We start from the raw sequence: 6117 nt of genomic DNA, 5'->3' as shown, positions 1-6117 counted from the left end.
TCCTTGAGAGTCAGCACCTATAAGGATTATTTTGACGCGTGTGTGCTTACATCTTTAACTCAGAAAATCGTCATTGCAACACACTAATTGTAGCATCAGTTGCAAAAAGGGACTTCTTAATCGAGAGACCTAATGATTGTGGTGGCATAGGCACATTGTTGTGGAATGCGTAACGCTTCCACTGGACTATTCTTGGACATGCACCCTAACAAACTTTATCAGCTTCCAAAAGGTGTTATATGTGAGCGAGTTGATCAGAATATTGTAGTTCAAACAATATAAACCTTACTGCAATGTTCCAAGCAACCTAGAGAAGAGAAGAGCGTGTATTTTTTGAATGTGAAGCGCCAGAGTGGGAATGCTGCAGTTATAGTAGCACATATTTAGCCCCTCCACGTTTTGGGGCATGAAAGTTGTGCCACTTTCCTTAGGAAACTCAAAGGGAGGCTCAGGTACTTTCAGGGTGTTCTAGTTTTCTGTCTGCCATGTGTGTATGGTCATTCACAGAAGGCGAATCACATGCCTTGGTAGTTGATTACCATTATAATATGTGGCTGAGATAGTATTGAACACATAGTTAACTAGATTGCATAAAGCGTTTGTGCCATGAGCCCACTTCATGATCCTACAGTTTCCCTTACTTCATCTATATTCGAGGTCTCCAGTTGTCATCTCAACTTCTATTGGCTTGTCGATCTAATGATCTGAGTTTTCGCATCTGCCACAATAATAAATCTCTTTGCCCTGGTTGTAGGACTCTCTTTTTTTTTTTTTGTGGTTGATTTTTCTTCTTCTTATTTATTGGCTGGTGGATGCATTCTTGCCATCTAACATCTCTTGTTGGATGATGGCCATTTATGCATAATTGACAGTCTTGATCAATGTTATGCTGACCGCTGGTGAATCATCCTCTCTATTTTTCTTCGACTCCTTTTCTAACAGTATACTTGCGGTGTATGCAGGCAACACTCCCAAGAAGCAGAATCTTTCACAACACAAAGACCTAAACTCGAATTTCATGATACCAAAACTTGAGAACATTCCTTTATTACAGGATGTGACAAAAAATGGCCAGGCGAACTGTGATGGCTCATATGGAAGTCATGGAGGAGCTGGTATGTCTATTTAAAGGCTCGGAGAGGTGGGGTGGCCATGATTAGACTGCGCTTGTCTGCAGTCATAGTTGGAACTTGGTGTCACTATTCTAATAAAGAACTATCCGGGCACATCTTGGGTCTTGTTTGAGCCTTCCAAAATTTGGGGAGTGTCCAAGAGTAAAGTTTACGTACTCTATATGTGGACGGAGATAATGGTCCACTTTAGCATGTAGCATATTCGGCATTATCCCAAATCTTATCTAATAAGCTATCTGTACAGTAAAATCCAACTTCTTTAATTTCTTTAATTATGATTTAATTTCATTCTTTCACTAAGATGACAATTGGAATTGTTTCATTTCTTCAAAGTGTGTGACTACACATGGGCATCTAATAAGTGGTATTTGACATCTTGCTAGGTTTTTACTGTGGATTTCTAGAACTAATGTTGAGGAATTTTCTTTCTTCTTGTCCTCCCTCCTTAACTCGTATTTCCAACAAAACCGGGGCCTTGTTGCATTAACTTCTAGTGTTTTTAATGTGGGGTGTAGGTAAGTATCTCCCAAGCATTGAATTTTTCTTTTAACCAAATGGGAGAGATGCCGATTCAAGAAGTGTGTTAATCTAATCATTTTTTAATTCCCAAGTTCTGGCAACCCTCGTTGAAGAGATTTTTGTTTGGATTTGTGGGTATATACCCATGTCATCATGTTTATCAAATAGGTAACATGGTCACCGTATGGATGGTGGAAGGTCGGATTTGTAGCATGGTCGAGCCAACCGTTCAACCTACTCACACTTGTTGAGCCGTTAATTTAATACATTTATAGAATTTGTCGCTGTAGAGGCTTCATCAGTGTTGCGGATATTGTTATAATGGCAGAAGTTGTTGTATGTGTTGAGATTTTTTTCGTAAGCTTGCTTCAATAGCAAGGTTTTGGGCTCCAGATAAGCTTTTTTTTTGTTTTTTGTTTTTTCTTTGTTTTGTATTTGTGATAGAGAAACACCTCTAATCATGACCATTTTGCTAGGTTTAACTTCAAAGATTTGTGATGTTTTGGACTTGGATTATGAAGGAATTATCTGCAAGCTTGTTATTTCAATAGTAATAAGGATTTAAATTGCGTTCTCTTTAGCAGCATGATAGCCTAGCGATGCTTTATGAGGACAGCAAACCCTAAATTCATCAATTTTGCATCCATTCTCAAATAAGAGATACAAAACATGAGATCTGTGTGTCATCTAGAGTCTGATGGAAGTCTATATTTGTTGCTATATCTAGTTAACAGCTCAATACTTTTCTTTGCACCGCGATAGTGTCAACCAGGGGCAGAATAACAACTTAGCTTTGAATTGCATTAAATCCAAGAGTTGCTAGGATTTGGTGTGCGTTCATCTTTCAAGGATGCCATATCATTCCAAGAATTATCCATCCCTCTCTCTCTCTCTCTCTCTCTTTCTCCACCCAAGTGTGGTAGGAGTGGTTAGTTCATGGAGTTTATATGCAACATGTAGCTCTCTCCTTCTCTCTTGTGATGTGAGCTCTCAAGGATATGGAACAAAAAAAAAAAAAAGGTTTGGAGGGTTCGTTAGGATTACATGCCAACATTTCTTGAATCTTCATCATGCAGTATCATATACGTGGTTTATTGGGATATGGACTCAATCCATGTAAGTTTAATTTATGTTTCAATGATATCTTTTTACTGTAATCGGCTTAGACATTCCATTTATATCTCCATATAGAGCGTTTCAATGCACGCCCTTACACGTTATACCATATAAAGGCTACAATAACATGAACATTGAACCCACTACTTGGCTTTGGTGAATACACTACTTAGCTTTGGTGTCCCTTGAATGAGGTAAATAGACCGTGACATTGTATATTGTACCTTACTTGGATCAATGAACTCCCCCAATCATGGATTTGCATAGGAAGATTGGTAGACAACTAGGGATGTCCTAGGTCATCTGAAGGCAGTGCACAAATGGAATAAAGAGGGGGCCAAGTTCATGGTTGAATGTATGCACTGTCATTTCAATGAATTCACGGCGTCATGCACGTTTTTTTGGCATTTTGGTCGTTAAATACAGTTAGTTATTTTCAGTGGTAGTAAAAAATAAATAAAGTTGAATAAAAAAGGCATTATTTCTACTAGACCTGTCATTTGAAAGCTCTATTTTTTTTCCCTAGTCGATGATGTAAAAGCAAGAGAAGGTTAGAGTTTCGTTAATCAAATGTGTATGATTTGCCAACTTTATAACTAAAATTAGAAACAAGTTCATCAATTTCCTTCAAGATTAGGGTTGGTCTTCCAAGGTATTTATGTCTTTACTTATATATGGCCCTTGGCTATTGTTTTTCAAGAGGTGCAATTAATTTGTGGAGAATATATTGTTTTTAAATTTATCTTCTAACATTGAACTATAATCTATCATTTAGCATCAAATCTCCGCGGGTTTCCGTTAGTTTTGGAAATGTTTATTGGTGGCACTGCATGGAGTGTTTCTCAATGTACTCCTCAACAAGCAAGAGAGAGAGAGAGAGGTGTCTCCGCTTCTCCCCTATTGCTCACGAGTAGAGGTTACTTTTTGATGGGTGTCATGCTCGCTTTTTTCAATTTTGGTCGTAAAATATAGTTACTTATTTCGAGTGGATGTCAAAAATTTGAGTGGACGTAAAAAATTAAGATAAAACATGGAAAAACGGGCACTACTTCGACTAATCCTATCATTTTGAAGGGTGACCTAATGCGTCAAAAATCATCCTTGCTCATGATGACTATTGAGTCTTGCCAACTCCTCGTGTGGCATACGTGCACGTGCTGTTTGTCATAGGTGCATGTGAACTGTTGCACGTTGTGTGCCCACTGCCTATGCCTGTGCCTGTGCCTGTGCACTGTCATCTATGGCCCCACCATTTTGATATCATCCTTACCATAGCCTTGGGGTGGGGCTTTGGGCCCACTTGGTTGCCTTGTGGCATCAGTGGCTTGGTCGAATGGCCTAGTTTCTATCCCAAAAAAATTACAAGAGAAATTTCAACAAAACCTTCCCCCCTTTTGACTAGAAATTCCAACCTAAGAAATGACAGTTACCTTGGATTAAATAGGTGAGGACCTCGATTGGCTCCAGTTGATCTTGCCAACCACCTTCCAATTTGGTGATATGTTAGTTCATTTACCATTAAAATGTAAGGCCAACAACCATGCAAATGCACCATTCAAAATTGCCTCTACTTAATTAAGTTACTGGAACCTTTATCTAAATTAAGAGGTGATTGACCTGGCTAACTTCACATCTTTTCTTTCACATATGGGCTCCAATTTGAGTTTTGCCTGACTTGCTAAAACTTGGATGCTCTTGTGCACATATCACATCGATTAAATATCAAAATTAAACACTTTATTTATTCCTCAAAAGAGTTCTCCTAAGGTGGCACACCTCTCGTTGCACTTCAATGAAGGGATCTCACTTCATCCACCCAAAAAATCATGGGTTTCATGGCTACATGGAAGCATAAGCGCAAGAGGAACCATTTTGAAATGAGGATAATCATTTATCCACAATTTTGTCGTGTTGATATTTGAAAGGGGGGCATTAACACATGATGGTGTTTGTAGTGTCAAGATTAAACTTATGCAATTATTAAACTGCACACATGACATGATTATTGAGTTCAAGTGGTAAGCAATCTTCAAAGTTTAGAAGGAAAGGTGAGACAAGATGCATAATAGAATTCGTGGCTAAAAAATCAGCATGAGTGATAGAATAAATTCATGGTTCACAGGTGGAATGATCAATATTTGTGAAAGGAAAGAGGAAATAAAAGCGTACGTCAATAATTCATAATCTACAAACACCCAAGATATTACAAATTTTAAAGAACGTCTATTAAATTTCACTTCTCAATAGATAGTGTGAAGAATGGTGAACCTGATTCACCATGTTTTTAAATACCCTACATTTTTAAAGTAACATTTGTGCTTGTGAAAAACCGTATAAGGCGTAAGGGGGTGTGGGGGGATGGGATGTTTCTTTGTTTTGATAAACGAAATTAGAAAAATATGTCTCAAGACTCGAAGGCCCTAACTCCACTATAGACATTTGATATACAGATAATAGGGGTCACTACGAGTGACAAAATAAAAATCTTTCCCCACTAAGTAGTCTTCCCAAGAACCTCCTTAGACACATGTAAGTAAACACCCACTTATCTATCCTCTTGATAGCCTAAGGGCTTAAGGCAGGGATTAGATGCTCTTGAATTGATGTATAGGTGTGTGCATTGTTGTTGATCTGTATATTATGTAAATAGGATGAATGACATTACATTTGTAGAGTTGGTGTAGGCATTACAAACTGGGATAGGATGAGCCACTCACATGATGATGGGATAGTTGCACATATTAGGGAAACCTAACCAATTCATGGCATGTGATAGGTATATGCAAGGAAAGATTTGAAGGAGTCGATGTGTGACAAGAATAGTAGAGTTGGATTGCCAAAGTTTGGGCCTAAAACACAAAGGTGGTATCTTGAGGAGAAACAACTTGCACATACCTTCTTGGCACTGATAGAGAACCCACCAACTGGAAGAAGGCCTGATGTGAAGATATGGAACAAGGAGGCTATGAAAGAGCTCCTAAAGGGTTCATCATTGAGACTGTACTGGTGGCTCGCTTACAACTAGGTTATCACATCAGTTGGGATGAATCATCTTTTGTGTGAGAGGATGAGAGGTGGGACTAGATCTATGGACTATTAAATAGTGAAAAGTTGTACTAGTGAACTGATCCTAGATCTGTGCACTATTAAATAGTGAAGAGTTATACTAGTGAACTGATCCTATGACATTTGTAAAAGGTGGACTACTGTATATGGCATTTGTAAAAGGTGGACTATTGTATATGTAGTTCGTGACTAGGGGCATCTTTGAAATAATCATCAAACCAACGGATATGAAAAGCTAAGGTTACAAAAAGGTAACCTAAGCTTTTATTTGATGTCGGCTGCC

General features: G+C 38.3%; 1 long non-coding RNA gene across 1 annotated transcript; it reads left to right on the top strand.

Moving 5' to 3' along the window:
* The first annotated feature begins 269 nt into the window (after positions 1 to 269).
* On the top strand, positions 270 to 1429 carry LOC147640098 (uncharacterized). Its single transcript, XR_015262439.1, has 2 exons — positions 270 to 452; positions 963 to 1429. It is a non-coding gene; the product is annotated as an uncharacterized LOC147640098 (long non-coding RNA).
* Positions 1430 to 6117: the final 4688 nt, after the last annotated feature.

This window comes from Cibotium barometz, chromosome 3 (assembly GCF_041138505.1).
Source record: "Cibotium barometz isolate CiBa-2024 chromosome 3, ASM4113850v1, whole genome shotgun sequence".
NCBI lineage: Eukaryota > Viridiplantae > Streptophyta > Polypodiopsida > Cyatheales > Cibotiaceae > Cibotium > Cibotium barometz.
The sequence above is the reverse complement of the archived record's forward strand: the minus strand, read 5'-3'. Positions and strand labels throughout refer to the sequence as shown.